This window comes from Alligator mississippiensis, chromosome 9 (genome assembly GCF_030867095.1).
Source record: "Alligator mississippiensis isolate rAllMis1 chromosome 9, rAllMis1, whole genome shotgun sequence".
Lineage (NCBI taxonomy): Eukaryota > Metazoa > Chordata > Crocodylia > Alligatoridae > Alligator > Alligator mississippiensis.
The window spans coordinates 71,197,722-71,219,793 of NC_081832.1; the positions used below are offsets into that span (position 1 = coordinate 71,197,722).

Here is a 22,072-nt window from a genome sequence, read left to right on the forward strand (position 1 = left end):
AAATAGGTGGTTGTAATGGAAATGGTGACAGACTTCTTTCTCACTGCAGCAGTAATAGCAACACTGTGGTTGATTATGCTGAATTGAAGTCTCTGGGGAACCTTGGATTAGCACTGAAGGGGCCTTTGAAGCCAAAAATGTTGTAATAGTGAGAAGTGTGTTTGAAAGGTCTCCTATCAGCTTCTTTGCAAATGCCGTGGATTTATGAAAAACAGATACAAAGCACTGTCAGGCTTCTTTGAGCAAAAATGTCACAGTTATTTGTTGAAATATGGAGGCTATTTGATAAAATTTGTATACAGAGGACATAGGAGGAGCAACAGCTTTTGTTGAGGCTATGTAGCCATTTCCATTCTGTCTATTTTCAGATGGCCATACCTATATGAAATGTCTAGTATTTGAAGCAAAAATATCCAGGCTTCGAGCTAATTCAATTGTCAACCAATAGAAAGGGTGAAATTCAAGGGTGGGTAGAAGGAACAACATGACATTTGGAGGCCTTAGATCAAGTGAGACTTACATTTTGCTTAGACCTTGCCGTGACTTACTACACAGCTGTGAATGCCACTTCAGGAGAGCAAAATGTCCTTTCCTCACACGTTAAATCTCTTTTTGAGTTGCAGCAAAGCAGCTAGGAGCAGAAAGTTGAAGTCTGATGTAGAAATAGCCCCATTGAGAAGTGCTCTTAAGGGCTGTAGGAAAGGACTTCTTTAGCCTTTTGGGGCTAATTTACAGAGCAGCATCAATGTTTATTTAAAAATATGAATACATCTCATTATCTCTTTCAAGTAAGAGTTACATGGCTCATTTTGAAAAGGTAAAGACTAAAGAAAGAAGAATGCCTTGCAGGGGGTTTTGAAGGAGCAGGGTAGAACCGGCGTACAGCAACATTTCAAAACCCTATATTTAAATTCCTTTTTCAAGGAATGTGCTGAAGCCTGTAATTATGTCAATAAAGAAAATAGCAGTTGGAAGGGAGCACAGTCACTAAATATCCCAGGAGTGAGTAAGGAGACACAGCTGACATTTGAAAAAAAGCAAACGTTAATGCTTCTCTTTGGCCAGGATGCTCCTGTGATGGAAAGGACCTTGTTTGTGGATTAGGAGCTTTGGGTAACTCAGAGCAGACAGGAAATCAAATTTTGCTCCAGCCTTTACAAACCCGGCTCTCATTGACAATAATGGGAGCCATGTGTAAGGAAAATTCTTGGTCCAAACCAACTAAAAACTCTAAAAGCAATTGTCTGATTGAAGTATGTATTTGAAGAACAGCGCGGGCCCTTCCATAATGCTAATCTACTACCAAGGTGTTTTCTTGAACCTTCCCTGTTTTCAGTCCATTTCAAACTAGAGTTTCTAGGTGAACTGCTGTTGTAGAATGACATTGCCATACTACAGGGTTTTATAAAAAATATTATTATTTTCCTAGGTGCCTTGGGGACTCTGTCCAAAATCCTGAAGGATCACCTCCATGGCACAGACATATTCATCAGGATCTAGAGTCTCCAGAAAGGTGTCATTTTGAAAACACTGTCCGTTCTGCAACCGCACCTTGTCTGCTAAGGGCTTGACTGATTTTGTGCTCAAAATGAAGGGTTGCCAACTCGTAGACAGTGACAGCAATCTGTAAGTGTGTGATACAAATTGACTATTAATTATAAGTGAAGAACAATTCACTGTTCATGTCCGGCTAGACCTACAATTACTGACTGTCGTCCTTTATTTTTAATCCCAAATCATCTATTTATTAGAAGTCAAAATGATTCCATTCACAGCTTTTCTGTGCTTTTGTAGGACTAGGTCATGCAAGTTGATCTTGTCAGGAGCAAGGAGCTGTGTGTAGTATTACTAGCCCAAATAGAGGACTGAAGGATGACATGTGGCACTCAATGGGGTACAGGTGGATGATACGCACAGCCACCCACTTCCTAGAGGATAGCACACTTCCTGTCGCATGGCCAACTTGGGAAGGGACAGGTCCATACAGCTTCACTTCCCCCAGAAATCCTTTGGTATTTTCCCAAGGAATTTCCTTATTCCCAGTATCTCACAATGTGCCAATGCACAATTTGACCCTTTGGAGGGAAGAGACTGGGATCCTGAAAATTAAATAGGGTAGTACATGCCAAATAACATATCAGTGTACCTGGAAATGCGAGAAAAGGAAAATAGCTGGAATATGCAGCAGATACTGCAGTAATGAGGATCATTCTATAACTGAAAAAGCAAGATAAAAACGAAGGCACATTTCAGAGCGGTAATGCAGTAAATTACAGTGCTTCAGGTAAGCGAAAACAGTTAAAGAGAAACTAACTGATATACTGACGGGCCTTTTCATCCATTTGCATATAACCAGGAAAAAAATGCTACACAAAGCAGACTAGCAATGGTGGCCTTTTGCTTTAATTAAAAGGCGTTTCCCTCCCCCAAATTAAGAACATAATTTTAGAAACAGAAAATTGTTTCTCAGAAGTTGTGAAAGGGAGGCTATGTGACATTTGAACTCATGGCTCTAGTTTTCATTATAATTTCAACAACTTCTACTCTGCTGTAAACTCTGCTTTTAACATGTTCTAATTTTGGGTCCAGCCTGACCCTGGACCTCCCCTCCCAGAGTGACTTTGCTCTGGTATTTTGCTACGCTTCTTCCATGTTTCACATCAAACGTGATGAATTACCTGAAAGTAACGGAGGCAGCATGCAGCTATCACAAACAACTGGGTATTTCTTTGGGTTCGACCACCTATACTTGATATCTGTCTAACAGCTTCTCTCTCTAATAGGAAGAGCACTGAAGGTTTGTAAAGGGGCAAGTAAGTCCTGCCACTTCTGTTCTGTGCCACTTCAGAGATCTGAATGTCGTGGAATCGGTCCAGTTCCAGTGTTTTCAACTTTATATCCATGGAAAGCTTTTCGGTGTTGTTGGGTATGTATGTGAAGGATGAAGTTTAACTCTTAAGTGCCTTCTAGGTACATAATGTAGCAGCCATAAAAGCAGTGAGCATGTAGATTTATGGATGCATCCATTTGAGAGAAGAGGTTCTGGTGGTCAAGAGAGTTGGGTTCCACTACTAACGCCGGCGTTGACCTCCTGTGTGTTCATACCTAAGGCACTCGCACTTCTTTTCTGCCTAAATTCCCCTTCTAGGAAACAGGAATAACCATACTTTGTTCCTCCTACCCTCGGTCTTGTTTGCTCACATTGTCTGGAACAAGAACACCTTCTTGTTGGACATAGAAACAGCTTACTGGGTAGGGGAAAGTCGAAAGGGCAGGACTTTACCCTATTTGAGCTGCTCCTTGTCAGCTGCATGCATTCATGCTCTTACACTCTGGTAAGTGGAAGTTAGTTAACCCACAGTATTTTAGCCCTCTACCCTTTCCGTGTGTTCGTACAGGGTGTAGCACAATGAATCTCTCAGCTTCACTGTTAGCCTGGTTGCTAATAAATCATAATGAATTGTTCCTCATTGAAATAAGTAGAGGACTTGAAAAATGAAACGGAAGTCTTATCAGCTCTCATATGAACTGGCGCAGCATTCAGCCCTTCACAGAAACACCTTCTCTCCTAAATTCTGTTTGGGCCTTTGGGTGAAATAGGTATTCAGCAAAATACTTTGCCTGATTAAGACCCCATGTTCCCTCTCCCCTCTCCTCTGAAGAGCTTTCAGTTTCTTGTGATGTTGTAGCCCCACACTTGTTAATTCTCCAAAGTGTCCAAGAAAGGAACTAGCAAGGGAGCCTTGTTATTTCTATTGCCTGGGGAAGAAAGAAGGGCAAATTCTGTGGCTGGGAAATGAAATCTTTTAGGGTCCCTTCATGCCTCATGAAGGAGGAAAAAAACAAGAACAAAGAGGACAAAACCACAATGATTTTGAAAGGAGCAAATATAATAGGCACACTCATACCTCCACTTGAAGTCAAGAGCAAAGCTCCCATTGAGGTCAACAGGAGCAGAATCAGACCTTTACATTGGCGTGGCTCAGAATAAACCAGGGCAAATCAAAGCCAGGCCTTAAGCCATTCAGTAGCTGCTGGTTTTTGTTTGCAGGGCACCTGGTAGGGGTGTGCGGAGCAGGCTGTATTTGATTCAGATTCAGCCCAAATCAGGGACAGTGATTTGATTAATTGATTCGGATCGCTGCCCCTGATTTGATTTGGGCGAATCCGAATCTGAAGATTCGATGCTGATTTGGAAAATCAGAAATTTGGACATAGAGACAGCTTTAAAATTTTTTTCTACATACCTTGAGGTAGCAGCACGGCTCGTGATTCCTACAGTGCTGGGGTGCATGGAGCGTCCCACAGGTGTACGGGGGGAGGAAGGGGGGGCTTCCACATGCTTGGTGGTGAGCCCAGAAGTGGACTGGAAGTACTTCTGGTCCACTTTTGGATCTGCCAGGGAGCACACTGGGGGGTCCCCTCAGCTGCCCCCCTGGCTCAGCGATTGGTTACAGGGGACCCCCGGGTTCCCCTGCAGACCAAGAAGGCACCAGTCACTGAGCCACAGACGTGGGAGGGTTGGGGGGGTGCTGGCCATGCGCTCCCTGGCAGGCCTGGAAGTGGACTGGAAGTGCTTCTAGTCCACTTCCGGGTCTGCTGCCGAGTGCACTGGGGAGCCCCCCATGCTTCTGTGGGACACTCCATCCACCCCAGCTTCGCAGCAATCGTGAGCAGCCCCTGCTACCTAGAGGTATGTAGAAAAAACATTTAAAGCTGTCTCTATGTCCGAATCTCTCTGAATCGATTCGGAGGGTTCTGATTCGATTCAGAGAGATTAAAGGGTCCTCTGATTCAATTCATATTTGGAGATTTGGCCACGAATCAGGCCGTATCTCCATCAAACTGAATCAGGAACTGAAGCTTCGCACAGCCGTAGCACCTGGGTCTTGTTTATGTGACCATATATAACCACTGCACGTTTTCACAGACTTCTTCCCCTTCATGGGCAAAAGTTCCAGCGATTGCTTGCTCCTGGTTCCCATCCTTCGTGCAGCTTGGGAAGTTGATATTTCTCTCTCTCTCTTTCTTTTTATTCATGTAACATTTTACTGAACCGAAATGTCATCTCATTTGTATTCTTGAAGCTGAATTCATTCTGATCCCAGAGCTGTTGTTTGATGCGTAAAGCATATATTTTGAATTAGTTAAATTACAGTTCTCTCCCTTGTACCTGACCTTCAATTGCAAAGTGTATATAAGCGTTTCAAAAGACAGCCCAATAAGCCAATGTCTAAAGTATAAATTAGCCATATTTAATAGAGAAAAAGCAAATACTAGAAAGATAGGACTTTTAAATAACTACAGACTGCAAGTCAAAATTAATACATTTGTTTTGTTGGCATATACATACATCGGGATTTTAAAAGGCTAGTTGCTATGGTAACTCCTGCATTACATGGTCCATATGTTGATTCTGAGAGCTTTTTCTTAATGGAAAATTACACCCATGAACATAGATAACATTTGTAAGTCTCTCAGAAAAGCAACATTTTTGCTTTTCTTTCTAAATGTCATCAGCTGTGCGTCTGATGCCTTTGAAGTTAGATTTTCCCTGTAGTCAATTTACCAAATAAGAGAAAAGAGTTAAATCTAAACCCTGCCTTTTTAAAAAAATTGTTCAGGGTTTGATGAAAGCACACGTTCCTTCTGTACCCGCTGATACATTAATACACCACACCTGAACCAGGCACCTGACACCTGGGTAAACGTTTTGCAATATTTACATTTCACCCTTTCCCACTGCAACGGAAAGCTTTGAAATCAAGTGGTAGCACTACAGGGCTGAATCCAGAGCCAACTGAAGACAATAGCTACATTGGCTGTAGGGTGAGCAAAAGTTTTGTACAGACCATATTTCCTATTATTTTTCACACATATACCAGCCTACTTTGTCAGATGCTAGGAATCTGATGAAGTAGGCTGTTGTATATGGAAGTCCACACTTCTCTGAACTAGTCAGTCTCTAAGGGCGCTTGTACACATGACGAAAATTGCTCATTTTTGCGGTTGAATTGTGTCATGGTGTACATGTACAGGTTTTTTTTTTAATGTGCTATATTGCAAACTGAACCACATCCGAATGTAGTTTAGTTTGCAATGTAGCTATTCCAAATCTTGCAGCCTTCTGACAACTGGTCCCCCAGGGTGGGAGAGGCAGGCTGAAGGCAGAAGCGGTGAGGGGCCTGATCATTTTTCTTCTTTTTTTTCCCCCTGTGGAGCTTGCCCACATCTCCTGCAGCTGGGGGGCAAGTTGCTGGCAGACTAAGTGGCCCCTGAGCTCCAGGGGCCCTGGTCCTTCCTTCCGTGGCAGTGGCACCCCCCAAGGCTACCTGGGCAGGCAGCTAGGAGGTGGGTGCTGCCCCAGCTTAGGCTCAGGGAACAGTTGGATCGGGCTGGGTGTTACCTCTGAGTTGGGGCAGCACCTGTCCACTAGCTGCCTGCCTGGGCAGCCCCTGGGGGTACCACCACCACGGAAGGACCAAGGCCCCCTGCAGCTCAGGGGCCACTGGCAGCTCGCCCCCCAGCTGCGGGCAGGCTCCATAAAAAAAAAAGAAGAGGATTGGGTCCCCTGCCACTTATTTTTCCAGGTGACCCTGGGGCAGCTCAGGGAAATGGCAGGAGGGTGGGTGGGTGTGTTGGTGGCTGGAGAAGGTGGCAGGGCAGTGCAGACAATGCTGGGAGCCCCAGAGAGCTTGGGGAGGTGTTGGATTGGGCAGGAGCTACCTCCGAGCTGCGGAAGCACCCACCCACTCTCTGTCCACCCAGGCATCCCCAGGAGGTGCCACTGCCATGGAGAGAAGGAGCAGGCCCCCCACATATCAGGGACAGTGTGGCCCACTGGCAGCTTGCATTAACAAACTCCAGTGGAAAAAAAAAAGTGGCAAGGGACCCAATCTGTTTTTTTTTTTTCCATGGGGCCTCCCCACCTCTGCTGTGGCCAGGGGGGTGCCCCCCAGGGCTGCCTGGTGAGCAGCTAATGGGCAGGTGCTGCCCCAGCTCAGAAGCAGCACCCAGCCCAATCCAACCATTCCCTGAACCCAAGCTGGGGCAGCACCTGCCCGCTAGCAGCCCTCCCAGGTGGCTCCAGGGGGCACTGCCACTGGAGGGGGAAGGACCAGGGCCCCCCCGCAGCTCAGGGGTCACTCGGCTCACTGGCAGCTCACTCCCTGGGCACAGGAAATGCGGGCAGGCTCCGCGGGGGAGGATTGGACCCCTCACAGTAACAGTGATGGAAACCCATAAATTGAAATGATGCGTTTTTAATCATTACAATTAAACCCCACCATTCCAGTTTAGGGGACTAAACCCCCAGAGCATGTGTAAGTGCCCTAAGGTGCTGCCTTGTCCTCTCTATTAAAGCTAGGTGAGCGACAACGGTAAAAGAAAAGACTACGCAAATCCTGGATCCAGACCTTCACTAAGCTCATGAGTGTTTGGCTCTGGGCTGTATGCTCCTAAATCAATGTAGGTGCCTAATCTTGTAATTGCTTGCTCTTACTAGAAAATCATGTCATGTTTCTGCAGGTAATAGAATTCCTTGCATTCCTACAAATGCAGATTGAGCCAGGATGCTTTTAGAGCTATTTTGATGAAGTTTGGGGTCCATGCCTTTTTGATCATTTCTCAAAATGGAGGAAGAAAGGAGGTTGTTGGGCCTCCAGACTAGAAGAGCTGTGTTCAAGTCCCTTTTGTACCTAATTCAGTATGCTCTGTTCTGAATGAGAAACACAAAGACACGAATGGCTTTCTGCTGCCTTGGCTGCACCCTGGCATGTTGGCTTTGCAAAGTAGTGCAGCAGTGAACTAAATTCTGGTGCTTTCCGAATGTCTTGTGCTCACTAAAAATCCAGAGCCACTTCACTAACATTTATTTTGCACCTTACCTTCCCAGAAGTTCTTATTAAAGACTGCAGCCTGGCAGCTACTGCTCAGATATTTGAGAGGGGCTGTGAACGCTGGCTTCTCCGAAGTCTTTCTCCGTGTGTTGCACAGTTGTATTTCTGTTTTGCACTTGAAAAATTTGACACCTTAGCAGCACAAAGTTATAGTTTTGATCCTACAAACTTCCCCATGGCTCTTTTCTTGATGAACACAATCAGGAGAGCTCCAGTTTGTTTATATTGCTTCACCTGGGGCACATAAAATTAAAGGGCTGAAAATACCCCCAGACAATAAAAGTGTTTTATATAATTGCTACCTCTCTCAGTAAGGGATAGCTGGCCTTTGAAGGGTTTGAGCATCTTTACATCATGGAAATAATATGTAGGTCTGGGCTTTACATTGCTCTTGTTTATAATTCTGAACCTCCAAATAAAAATATGATGATTCCAGGGGCAAATACCTTCCAAACCAACTAGTATTATCATTTGATGTGAACAAAATGAAAGGCTACAGTTGACTGGTTTGAAGCTGTTAATGCATGGAAAACATTGCTGCTCGTGTTTTGGTAACTTGTAAGGTTGTAACTTTGAAATGTCTGTATCGTTCTTGAATCCGTATTGGGTGGCTGTGATGATGGATTCAGTGACTTAACAGAGGCCGTTATGGGGAGAAGGCCTAACACTACCCTTTATACTAATATAAAGCAGGCTTAAGAAAAACTCTATTACTTCATGGTTATAACTTGGTGAGGTGAAGATACCAGCCTGAAACGATTTAGAGATCTTTTGTGAGATATATTTCTGGCACTATATTTTTCAGGACTTTGCTTTGGGCCCAGATCCAAAACTCCCCTGATTTTGTATTTTTGATGGTGAGAGTTGACTGAATCTCTGTCAGATGGGCTAACATGACAAACACGTATTCTGAGCTAAAGGGACCCCTCTGGGATCCATACTTATACTTGGCATTGCACAGTAAGAAGCAAACAGAACAAAATCAATCCCAAATTAACTCAAAACCTATTGATCCTTTGCAAGCCCAGTCTCACAGCCAACCTGCCTCTTCAGTAGATAGGAATAAAAATGGAGCTCTCCATTGAATTCCCAGCTCAGTTTCTGCTTTTCTTGTGTGACCGTGGACTTGAGTTCCCTATAAGGATACTTCCCTACCTCATGTGAGGATAGACTCCATTCACCATGCAAGGTCACTCAAATGATATGAGGACAAGGGCCATCTAAGTAGATAGAGGGGGAAAGAGAGGGTAAGAAGAGTGGTGCTGTTCTCTTCACATGTGTGAGCAAATTCCCTTGGTACCCTCATTGCATTTTTGTTGTGTGCTTTAAGTTTAATATCAAGCAAGTTGTAGTTACAGCACAGCTAAGTGCCTTTCTGTATGGCTCCTCACACATGAACTGAAAGATGCTTCCCAGGAAATAACAAGGATTTAAGGGGGGGGAGGAAACGTTGGCCGGGAAACAGCTGCAACATGAAGAACTTGCAGGTATCAAGAAATAGCTGCTTCTCATGATTGCCAGGGGTGCCGGTGAGTTATATAAGCACAGAGTGGGGCTAACAAAGCAGACACACATCATTGTTGGGTATTGAGGGATTTTGACAGGAGTTGTGAGTGTGAACAAAAATTCAGGAAATAAATTAGGGAAATGTAGACAGAGCTTGAGAAATGTGCTCCGAAGGATGACTACTCAAAAGCCTGGTAATAAGCAAGGTCACCTCTCCCATCGGGGGGTATGGGATGAATCAAGCCCTGTCTAGAGCGACTTGTTTTATTTTCTGATGGATGCTTAGCAACCTTCATAGAAAAAGTGTGGTGGACTCAGTCCAGGTGATGGTCCATGACCTGTCACATCAGAAAAACTGGACTGGAGACTAGATTGCAGATTGTACCTCGCCTTTGCCCCAAAAGTGGTATTTCCAAATGAAGGGACCAAAGTGCACAGGCAGGACAAGGCAAGGGAAGGTGGTGCAATCTGGAATGTATTTTGTGGATCACCTGAAACAATAATGCAGACTGTAAAACAAAAGGAGAATAAAGAGTAACTTCCAGTAATCTGAGTTCATCCAAATGTGGAGCCTCTATGTACATCCCCCTCTGGATGCACATGCACTTCATGAACTTGAAGCTGAGGTGGGGGACTCCAATACACCTGCCCCCTCTTCCAGCACAGGCTGAGCAAACCCCAGGCAGAGCTTCCTTCCCACCCTTCCCGTCTCCCATCCTGAAGACGGCACTGGAGCTGGGAGGGAGGGGCCTGGGCTAGGGAGAGACAGGCAGCCTCTCTCCACTGGATTGGCTCCAGAGTCAAGCTCGATTTCCCTCCCCCATCACTCCTCGACCAAACAGTGAAGATCCATTGGATTGGGGATCACTGTAACTCGTGACGCTTTTTGTGAAGTGCCATGAGTTACAGTGGGGAGCTGCATGTCTGTCAGCACCCGCATTCACCTTTCGGTGGGGGGGCAAATCTTAAACTGGGTTCCGCCATTTTTAAACCAGTCCATCTGTGCTGAACTTCTGTTCTGTTGTGAGTATAGACCAGTCTTGTGTGCTGAACTTCTGTTAGGGGTATAGGCTGGTTTCCAGTCACTTATACTGGTAAAAGAATAATGTCTGTACCTGGCCTCAGTGTTGCCAACTCCTGGAAATGTTATTGCTAGTGCCATAATATTTGGTGCTTTTCTTAAATCCCTGGTTCTTAAACCTTTTGATCATATGAAAAGCTCAGCTTTCATTAATGAAAACCCTTTTCTAATCCACATGTTTGAAAATATGACCCGAGTCTATTCTAAGGGTTCAAAAATCAAAAGGCAAATAAAAGGATTCCTACATTTATTATTAAAAAAAAAACCCTTTTCATTTTTAAGCTTAAATTCTTTTGGAGCTGCAGTTTCAACACTGGGGGTTCACAGTATTGGAATTTCATTAGATTATTTTTCTTATGATTTCCTCTCATTAGCAACCACAGCTATGAGTAGCTTTAATGACTGCATGACTTGAAAAAATATAATTCATACCAGTTGCATGTCAACAAATAGTTATAAGATCTTCTCTTTTAGTTTTTGTAGTTTTGTGGTTTATTTTCTTGTAAAAATGAAATGGATTGCATTGTTTGCTATCTCGGCCTAGAAAGCATCTGAAAAGAACAGCAATAAAAGCGCTCCATAAAAACAATAGGATCATTGTTCTTCCCTGAGTACAATTACCCATAAGGAAGAAAGCCCTTTCCTCATAGGGAAAAATAGTGTGTTGCTCAGCTGATTTATGTCTCTCTCTCCAACCCAAATGAAAACATTTGCTGAAAAAAAGCACAAACAATTTTGTCATAGGTTTCAATATCCTAAACCAGTGTTTCCCAATCTTTTCAGGTTAATGACCTTCTGGAGAGTCGATAATTTTGAAACCCCTTCTTACAGTTATTATCACCGCAAGAGGAAAACACATATCTGTGCTAACAAGGATATGCTTATATAATGCATATGGGTTGGCTTTTCGAGAGGTTGACAAGGGACCAGTTGTACAAGGAGTGGAAGAATGAGATTTTCTTGGGTTTCGGTTGTAATGACATTTTCAAAACCTTGCAACCAGCACCCAACTTGATTTTTTGCAGCTCTACATGTTGGCGTTATCCACATCTGTATAATCACTCCCTGGGCATGCATGAAAACGAAAGGAGTGACAGCTGGCCTTATTGTTGCTCCTGCTAGCCTGAGCCTGACCCTTGTTAGAACACGATGATTCTTTCTAATATGAAACAGAACGGGACCTGTTCCGAGATGCATACTCATGGCAAATAGGGCTTTCCACTATTTGTTTGTTTTAGCCTTTTTTCTAACTCCACCCTACAGGTGTACAAATGACATAACCCACTTGTCCAGGAGAATAAAAATGATCTCATAGCAGACAAGCCTGCAGATCATTCTGTTTTATGCTCAGAGCATATATCAAGCTAAAGGTCCATGTCCCCCGAAGTCCTAATTTTACTTTTGACAGAGATAACAAACAGCTTCCTAGGGGCTCTTTCCTGTGTCTCTTTGGTGTTCCATGCTACTTCTTGAAGGCACCCGGTGTTACACACAGGTGCAGTTTATTTCTCTTGCTGCCTGCAATTGTAAAACCAGAACTAGATCTATTTAAATATGGCTTATGTCATCAATTGCTGATACAGTTCCCTGATTTCATGCTCCCTCTGTTTTCTAGATGTTTCTAGTCTCCATTCAGCTTTGCCTTGCTGGGTACCATTATGTTTCATATAATATATAAATATACATAAATAATATAATTTTTCAGATTGGTAAAAAATGTGACCCAAAATATATATTTTTTTTCACTTTTTTTTTCCATTCACTGAGGGAAGGAGGGGCAGGAGGAGTCGTTTTCACAGTGTATATTCAGTCTTGCCCACCCCCCCAAATTCAGGGTTAGACCAATCACCATATTTGTGCTTTGGAAGTAATTTTACCCAATGGTCAGATCGGTCTGGACTATGGGGGTTTTTGCCTTGCTTTGTAGTGGGGGGCCTGGCCCTCTTCATGGGGTGTCCTGAGTATATATTAGCAACCCTTTACAGAAGCAGGACGTTGGCTTCCATAGTTCTCCTGCTTTGCCTGTGGCATGTTAAAGTGTTATGTCTTGTGTTGTGTCAGAGCTGACTAGTTTTACTAAGAAGTTAGACTATGGATTCATCTAGGATGGTGTGGATAGTGGTGATCCTGCCTCAGGCAGGGGTTTGGAGTAGATGACTTCTGGAGGTCCCTTCCAGCCTTCTCTTTGATGATAATGATGATGAACCCTCCTTGCTCCCTAAGCACCTGGGGAATGGCCATTTGCAGGGTGATCCAACAGTCAAGTGATTTGAGCTTGTTTTGTATCCAAGTAGCTGGGGTGGGGGTGGGGGAAGGTTTCAAATTTGAGGTGTCCTTACTGAAAATACCTTGTCAGCACTTCTGAGAATAGCCTAAAATGAGCAATTCCCAGAATAGCAAATGATGGTAGTATCTGTGCAGAGAGAAGCCATTTTCAGGGAAACAGATGCTAAGCCATGGTGACCTTGGAAGGACAAACAAGGAAAAGAATAAAGGATCAAGAGACTGTTCTGAGAGGATGCTGGCAAGTTTTCCCCGAGGGAGGAGGCAGCAGTTTCCGTCACAGCATAAGAAGGAGCAAGCAGCTGCAGGATCCTGTTAGATCTCGGGCGCAGACAGAAGTGCAGCTCCCCGCTGTAACCGAGAACGCTTTGCAGGAAACATTCTGCGTTGCAACGATCCCCTGGAACAAACAGAAGTTCTCTGTTGGTTCCAGGGGGACGGGAATCTAGCTGCTGGAGCCTGCAGCCAGTTTCTCCTATCAATGGCCCTCCCTATCTTCCAGCCTGTCCCCGTTTCAGAATGGGAAGGAGAAAAGGGACTGGAGGGAGTTCAGTTGGCGTGGGTGGGGTGCCCAGATTTCAGCCCCGGGTGAAGGGATGTATTGGAGTCCCCCTGCACCTCCCAAGTCAGCTGAAAAACTCCCAGCATGGGCTGAAATCCCCCCAGACTGAACTCCCTCCACTCCCTTTCCCCCCTCCCATTCTGAAAACATCTGTCAGGCAGCGCAGACAGAAGTTACCGAAGTTGCTCTGTTTTGAAACATCTTCATCTGAACCCTCACGCAATGAGGGGTCAGATTTTCACCTGATCGGCTATTTTAGGAAGCAGTCTGCTGCCATGCACTTGTGTTTGGTCATGGCTATAAACTGCTTTCTGTGGCTAGATGGGGTGAAAACTGTCACTTCTGTTTGCGCCCCTGCTTTTTTGGGACCTAAATGTTCTCTTGGTCAGTACTGGAAAAGCAGCCTGTTGGGAGCCCAGGAACACAAAAAGTTAGGATCCAGCACAAGATGTATAGTGACCTCTCAATAGGGGGCAAGGCTGCAGTGATTCGCCGCAAACACGTGCTCCATTAAAGAGATGGGAGAAAGAGAATTTGAGAAACTGCTACCATGTTGTAACCTGTGGGTCTGTGTCTTATCACCATTCCCTTGCCTAATTCTTGCTCTTACCTGTTCCTGAAGAGGAAATATTATCTTTCTTCCTTCTCAAGGGGTTTTCAAAATCTCTTTTCCTCATTTCTTCCCTCTCTCTAGCCTCCTGTTTTTGCTGGCATGTGTCCCTTTCTGATCACAATACACTTTTGCACCCTGGAGAGGTCACACCAGCTTTGCTTTATTTTTCAAGCGAGGATTACGTTCAGTGAACTGTTTCACTCGGTGTAATTCTATTGTCTTGTGAGACAGGCAGATGCCTACAACTACTACAGTAGACAGTGTATATGCAGCCTCTCAGCCTCCTGTCCTGCTGCATTGTAGACAATTTCCTTTCCCTCTTGATAAAAACCAAACCAACCTGTCCCAGCAATAATTTGCAGTCATATTTGCTGGGCTTTGCATGCAGTGTATTCTACCTATCAAACCCAGCCATTTATCATCCCAGACAGATATACCACAGAGGCCTCTGCGTGGTCCTAAAGCCTTAAAGGTTGCTGCTCTTCAAAAGAGACCCCTCTCATCCTTTCTTTAGCACTTCTGCTGTCACTTGTCCCCTCTGCTTGTGAATGTAGCACGTCCCTCCTACAAATTTTGTCCAGTCCCAATGCCACTGAGAACACAGGAGAGAATACAAGAGCTCTCTGCTCTCTACTCAGGCTTCTGGACCCAAAGGTAGCTCATTTTGCCCTGCAATCCTTTTCAGATCTTTTGCTGAATTGCCCAGTGCAGAGGAAACCTTCAAGGCATGGTACTGCTAAAATCTGAGACATCTCTTCTATGCATATGCATACTAATTTTTAAAAGACATTGCTTGGCTAAATTTGGGATTTTTTCATAGAGACGACCAAAGACACATTCCCAACAAACAGGCTACCCCTGCGGAGGGGAAAGTTGGGCTGGAGTTTTTCACAAAAAAAAAAAAAGGCCATTAAAAATTGTTAACATGGACAAAACAATGCCTTTCCCCACGGCTGTGCTTGGAGATGGGCAAACTGTTTAGGCTGCAAGTTTCCAAAATAACTCAGTGCGAGACAGACACCAGCATGGAAACCTCCAGACCAGATGGTTAACGTTTGGCAAGATGACAAGCAATAGAACAGGATCCAACAATGGGAAATGTTGGGCAACCTATTCAGTGGAAATGTCAACAGCCCCACCTATTACCCTGTGAATGAATTACTGCCTGTTCTAGTGTACGGTTATGACAGGAGTCACCAGGGAGCACTGCTTGTCTTACTAACACGTTCTCGTTCTTTGTGTGTGGGCAGGGTATGGTTGTTGAGAAAATGCTGCTTGGTTTTTGTGATGCCGCATCTTTTGGTGAAAGCTGTATCAGGGCCCATCTGTCCCTGTCACTTCCCATGCCAGGCAGTGCCATGCTGCTCCACACACATGACCTCCTGACCAGCTAATTAGCTTGGGCATTGTTCTGAGCTGAATGCAGCTACATGGCTTCAACTGTGTGGGGTAGTTCGTGGGGTATGGTATGTGTGGCATGTTTTCATGGTACTGCCTGGTGCCGGAAGTAAAAGGCAAGGCTGTGCCTTCAGAGAGTTTGCTCTCTACCTCAATCTCCCTCCTTGGAGCCGGTGCTTGGTATAGAGTTACTTCTCGGACAATGGGCATCAGACTGCAATTCCTGAAAGCAGGGATTGTTCGTGTGGTGTTAGCGTGGAATAGGGACCTACCTAAATTACGGTTTTGCAGAAATCATGAAAAACAGCATTGTCCGCAATCGCTAGGAAATCCAGCATCGGTTGCGATTTCCTGTGAAATCAACCCCCCCAACAAATGATAGTGACATAGTTGGAATTAAGATACACTCCACCAATTAGTGATGGGGGTGGGACTGCTGCAAAATGCCCGTGAAATCAGCGCTGTGTGCTGTGAGCGAGCCACGAAAAACCCATCGTCTCACAGTGACTTAGGTAGGTCCCTAGTGATGAACGTTGCTCAATGTCTGGTGCATGTAAATAAACCAGTTACACTAAAAAAGAGAACTAGACGCCACATCCCTGACTTCCCTACTAGGAAATAGATCTACAAGACCAAGCAACCTGGGGGGAAGGTGATAATACTATTCCAAGCCAAGGAGTTGCTGGAACATATCATTCAAATTCTAATGAAGTGCGATTCTCTTGCTGCTATTGCTTCTTTGTCGTTCCTCTAGTTGTCTTTGCAACAGAGTGATTTAAATGGCCAGACTCTCCATGAGCTTCCTCGATAAATTCTCACTCATGTAACTGTCATACGGTAAATTGAAGATAATGAAGCCAAAGTGGTTTGAAAGGCACAATATGTGCTGGCGCCGGGGGTCAGTTATTTGCTGTCCTTCTATTGGCCTTGTGGATTAATTGGCAACAGAAGAAAAATGCTGGTGGTGGGGAGGGCATTCGATGTCTGAATCAGAGTTACAACAACACGCGCCCACTGCGCAGTGTTGGCGTTGTAGCTGCCTTTTGTCCTCCGATGCATCTAACCCTGGGATTCTCTAAGACAGAAACCATCTTGCCATGAGCTCACAGAGCTCTGGACCGCCTACCCAGTTCCGTAATTGTGTTTTGTATTTTCTGCTCCTTCCTTTGGCAGGTCGAGAAAGGAAAGTTTAAATTTTGCAACATGGATACCATGACTTCTGAAACCGGAGCACCTGCCTGTTGGGCTGCTGCATCAATGGCAACAAGCAAAAGAGCTCAAGTAGCTAGTAAACTCCTTGGAGAGGCGCATGTATCCCATGGTGTCACAACACTGCACTGGCTGTTGGTGGTGAGGCTCAGATGCAGACGTTTGTCCAGCGGTTAAGAGACAGGCTGGTTGATAACAAGCACTGAAGAATGCAAATTCCTCTTCTTCACCAGAACAGGAACAGGGCACTTTGGGACTAGGGTCCCATGAACCACTGGGACTTCTAAACGTCGTGTGTGTGAGTGTTGCAGGATGACAGCCAACATGGTGAGTACAGGGTTCCTTGTTTCCAAGATGTTCCTGGAAATAACCAGCAGTCTCTTACACCTTGGTGAGAAAAGACAGAGCTACTTGCTGGGTCTGATCACCTGTGAGCAAAATAAGGTGTACAGAAGAGGCAGACAAGTTATTACAGACAAGAATATCCATAGCTAATACCAGCCTGTCATGCCACAGCCTTAAACCTTGGGCTTTAACGTGCCTGACATAGCTGCTCATCCCAGGCTGTCACCTCCTTAGCTGAGTATTGGGGCGGATATAGGTGATCAGAACCCAATATCTGCGCCTAGTTTCCCGTCCACTCCTTGCAACCGAAATGGCCAGCCAGGGTTAGCTGACCCATTACCCCTTCCTATAAAAACCCGTGGCCTGGAAGAGGAAGTGTCTGGACAACAAGGCTTCATTTGTACCTCTGCTGTCTCATGCTTGGCTTGAGTCTTTACTGACTCTCTGATGGATTCGCTGGCTACCTAACCTAGCTTAGCCATGGACCTCCAGGTTAGCCTGACCTTTTGGCTCCCTAGCATGACTCTGGTTTGGTCTTGTACATATCCAACTAGCCAGTCTCCTGACCCCCCACTCTGCCCAAGCCCCTGGATCTCTGATTCAGTTCCCTAGAAGGATGTTCTGGCTTCCAGACTCCCCTACACTCAGACTGTGCACACTCCCCTTGGATCTTGGCTGCTTCTTCTGACCTGGGTGGCCCCTAGACCTGCCCAGCCATGACCTGGCTTGACACAGATACATTGCATTTGTTCATGTCCAGACCTCCCAGTAACCTTCTCTTTGTACCTCTTTTTAAACATCATGTATTGCCATTCACTTCCATTTCTACTTCTTCTCTGGTCCAGGGACATGAGCTTTCATAGACAACAACCTACTTCATCAGATGCATTTGAACTCTGGTTTGTCTTCAGATGGCATCATCTGAACGAGTTAATCTCTAAGCAACCACCCTGCCCTGTCTTCAGCCTGATTTCAGACCAGCACAGATTACCACCTCCATCTTCAGATTGCATACTTGCTCTTTCGTTTCTCTCCTTTTTTGCTGAAACACTGAGCAGAAGTTAGACAAAACACTGTATTTGCCAACTTTTTAAATAAAAACTTGTATGGACTTTTTAAATACAATAACTATTACTAGACAACTAGTGTGATAATCAAGCAATAGTTTGCTCTTAGATTATTACTGTATTTGAATCTAAAAGACATATTTTCAGTCTGCTGCCCTATGCTTTTATAATGTGTGGATGTTATAGCTGTATGCACGACATAAAACAATATAGCACATGGTCCAAAATGTTTCCAAATGTATTTTGCTTTTTCTCCTTATGTTTGCTTTTAACACTAATGCTTTTTGACACGGTTTTGTGCCCCTAAGCATTATTTTATGGAAATTCCCATTTCTGTGCATTAAAACAAACAAACAAACCTGATGATAATGAGAAGCTTGAAGGTTTTCAAACAAAAAAGGCACTTGAAGTATGAAGTTCTTAATCCAAACTAGTTGGGTTCATTTGAATCAACTATACCATCACTGGAGTCAGTGAACAGTTCTCCATACAGGTCTGTCTGATGGCAATAACAATACATTGCAGAAGGCACCAGAGAAGGCCTGCACCTTTTAAAGACTGAAGAATGGCATGGCAGAAGTGTAACGTGCAGCTGCCCTATTCAAAATTGATGATGATGAGAAATCTTGTTATACAATATTTTATACAAACACAGGGCCCAGTTCTGAAGGCCTTTCCTATGGGAAAATCCACTAAATAAGGACCCCCTCCTGGAGTTCCTTTCCAATTGCTCCTTTCCTAGGATAGGGTTTGTAGTGATAGAAGTCATAATTTAAAAACGCTACCTAACAAGAGACTAAGGGGTTGGGAACTGGGAGATGGTCCCTCAAGCAGCAACTACCTTGTTAGGTAGTTAGGTAGGTAGTTGTTAGTCCATCAGAAAGACATGGAAAGGCTCTGTAGGTGTTGCATACTGCTCCACCAATTAAAGGGTTCAGTTCTTCTCATTCATGAATGCCTGTGTTTATTGAACTTAGTGATCATTACCTTTCTTCAAGAACAAGCTGGATGACCAATCCCAAATTTTGCAGGTCTCCTGTTTCTAGAGGTATATAAACCCTGATGCTATGTAGTATGTGGGCTAAGACCAAGCTCCCAGTCTAGCTGACAGCTCCTCACCATGAAAGCCCAGTACCATAGCTCATATACTAGCAGCTGTGTACACAGGGGGTGCATCTACAGGAGCTGCTAACTGTGTAGTAGCCTAATAACACTGTGAGGTAGCACACAGGGCAAAACCTGTGCTAATACGCTACTGTGCAGTAGTATTAGGCTGATGCACAGTGAGCGCCACTAAAAAGCCATGTGTTGGTGCTACTATGCAGTAGCATCAGTTACTGTGCATTGATTTAGTGCTTGATTATGCAAGTACTAAACTTAATGGGTTGTAACTACAGTGCATTAATATATGTGTAGATGCACCCAGAGTAATTGAAAAATTATCAGGTGAAAGCTCCACTGGATTTCCAAAAGACATTTCCATTGTGCATTAAACCAAGACTGGGTGAAGATTCACTTTTAAAGCAGACTGTTCTAAAAATTCAATTACTGGTGATCCACACTGAAGTCACAATGAACACAGATGATAAGCAGTTGTGAGGTTAGTCTGTCTGGAGCGGTACTCATAACTCTAAAAGAGTTTTACCCATCATTGGAAGTTTGTCATCCTTGACTTCCCCATGATCTGGGTTGCTTATTGCAAGACCTCAATCAAAAGAAGAGCTCCTCTGATTTCAGGTGTGTTACACACCAGGCTTGGCCTACTACACTACAGAGATTTGCTGGCATAGCTGTTTTAGCTCATTTTTGTTTGATTGAAAACCTTTTCCTTCTTTCCATTGAGCCATGTGTATTTCATAAGAGGGAATTGTTTAATTTCTCACTAAATTGTGGATTGGGCAGTTACCAGTCCACACTATCTGTTATGTCATGACTAATACTTAACCTTGTAACAAGCTTGGCACAGCAGCCCGTCCAGACTCCTTAGTAAGATGGTCATCATTCATAGATTCATAGATGTTCGGGTCGGAAGGGACCTTAATAGATCATCGAGACCGACCCCCTGCATAGGCAGGAAAGAGTGCTGGGTTTAGATGACCCCAGCTAGATGCCTATCTAACCTCCTCTTGAAGACCCCCAGGGTAGGGGAGAGCACCACCTCCCTTGGGAGCCCATTCCAGACTTTGGCCACTCTAAGTTCTTCCTAATGTCTAGTTTAAATCTGCTCTCTGCTAGCTTGTGGCCATTATTTCTTGTAACCCCCAGGGACGCCTTGGTGAGTAAAGTCTCACCAATTCCCTTCTGTGCCCCCGTGATGAACTTATAGGCAGCCACAAGGTCACCTCTCAACCTTCTCTTGCAGAGGCTGAAGAGGTCCAGGTGCCCTAGTCTCTCCTCATAGGGCTTGGCCTGGAAGCCCTTAACCGTATGAGTGGCCCTTCTCTGGACCCTCTCCAGGGTATCCACATCTCTCTTGAAGTGTGGTGCCCAAAATTGCACGCAGTACTCCAACTGCGGTCTGACCAGCGCCCGATAGAGGGGAAGTATCACCTCCTTGCTTCTGTTCATCATGCATCTGCTGATGCACGATAAAGTGCCATTGGCTTTTCTGATGGCTTCGTCACACTGCCGACTCATGTTCATCCGCTTCCGTGCCACCAAGCAGGTCATTTCCTAGGCAGTAGGTATGCTGTAGAGCATTGTCTTAGTATAAATACAGGTTCTAAGTTATAAACCCCAGCAGGAGGTAGCTGAGGTGTTATATCAAGGGGATGACCAAAATCTGCCTTACAAGCAAGGATGTGTTCCCCTAAAGCCCAATGGCAATGGGCTAAGTAGAAGCAGGATCAGACTCATATAAGGGAAGAAAACACTTGCAAGCAGTGGTGCAGATAGGTATTGCAGACAGATCATTTAGGCTGCATTCACCAGGTAATATCTGAATGGCAGTCTGCTTGAAAAAAACGCCACAAACTAACTCATTAACTAACTGAGGCTAGGTGCAGACATTCAAAAAGCCCGAGGTGGAATTGATCCAAGTTACAGGGTTTTCTGTAAGTGGTGTAGTTTCCATCTGTAGTGAACAGAGCACATGTTCGCCCTCTGCTGGGGGCAGGGGAGCAAAATTTAGACAGTGTTGCACCATTTTTAGATCAGTTTGTGTGTCCTGAACTTCTGTTCCGTTACAGGTATAGACTGGTTTTGTGTGCCAAATTTCTGTTCTGTCACGGGTATAGACTGGTTTCCGATCACTTATACAGTACCAGTAAAAACATAATGTCAATACTGGTGAGAGCACCCCTATGAGATATGTGAATGCGCACAGGAGATTCTGAAGTTACTTTTTGTTGAATCTGTTAATAGCAATGAATGCATAGGTTTACATTAAATATTTTTTTTTTTTGCAAAAATCTTGTTGGTCTAATAAAAGATATCATTTTTACTATGAGTCCTGATTGCTTTTTCCTCTAGACCAATATGGCTACAACCTGGATACTTGACACATGGGAGATATTGAATTTTAGCTGATTTTTAAAAATGAAATCTTCATATTTTCCCAAGCAGGAAGCAACTGTGACCACCGGAAACCTGAGATCCTGCTCCTGCCTTTGTTTCAAGGTAATCTGCATCATCAGAGATCCTCGCAGGAGGTGAGAGGCTCCATACCAGCTATGAACCAACTGCCCAGAGGAGTTTTTCATCTATTGACCCCTTTGTGAAATCCTATGAAATATGAACTTTCATTTCTACCCAGGAGAACTTTTACAATCTTTTCTCCAATGCTTGATGAAGGGTGTTTGTGCCTGAAAGTTTGCGATTAAAGCAATTTTTTTTTTGCAAAAATCTTGCTGGTCTAATAAAAGATATCATCTCTGCTATGAGTCCTGATTAGTTTTACTTTATGCTCATAATATATTTTGAGCTTGCCAGCTTGGCAGCAGTCTTTCCCACACTTGTGGCTGGTGCCACTCATTTCTGAAGGCCTTTGAACAAACATAACCTTTCTCTCTCTCTCTCCTGCCTTCCTGCTCTCTCTCTCCTAATCAAGTTTTATTTTTTAGTGATTGCACCTCTTAGTTATCAGTGGATTTTATAACCTACTTGCGCAAT

General features: G+C 44.4%; 1 long non-coding RNA gene across 1 annotated transcript; it reads left to right on the forward strand.

Annotated features, from left to right (window-relative positions):
- The first annotated feature begins 2,784 nt into the window (after positions 1-2,784).
- On the forward strand, positions 2,785-21,837 carry LOC132243342 (uncharacterized). The gene is made up of 3 exons (XR_009454809.1): positions 2,785-2,926; positions 16,515-16,877; positions 21,527-21,837. It is a non-coding gene; the product is annotated as an uncharacterized LOC132243342 (long non-coding RNA).
- Positions 21,838-22,072: the final 235 nt, after the last annotated feature.